This window comes from Morone saxatilis, unplaced genomic scaffold, assembly GCF_004916995.1.
Source record: "Morone saxatilis isolate NCDOM2014 unplaced genomic scaffold, NCSU_SB_2.0 Contig3, whole genome shotgun sequence".
NCBI lineage: Eukaryota > Metazoa > Chordata > Actinopteri > Moronidae > Morone > Morone saxatilis.
The window spans coordinates 2,258,967-2,259,176 of NW_023339873.1; the positions used below are offsets into that span (position 1 = coordinate 2,258,967).

Below are 210 nucleotides of genomic sequence, written 5' to 3' on the forward strand. Positions count from 1 at the left end.
TTAATCAATTTCCAGACGTTTCCATAACTGGAAAATTAGTCTATATTTCACTTTTCTGACATATAAAGTAACAGTCCTACTTTGCGAATATGCATCTTGGATTAAAAATGTGCGACATGATGCATTTTAAATCCAGGAACAAGACAATTAGTAAAGCAGGTTCACAAATTTCTGATGTTTAGTATATAAACTAACTTTATCTAAAACAAA

General features: G+C 29.5%; 1 protein-coding gene across 1 annotated transcript in view; it reads right to left on the reverse strand.

Moving 5' to 3' along the window:
- LOC118337238 (transcription factor IIIB 90 kDa subunit-like) overlaps window positions 1-210 on the reverse strand; it is a 119,705-nt gene that overhangs the window by 16,159 nt on the left and 103,336 nt on the right. The gene's annotated exons all lie outside the window — the stretch shown is intronic.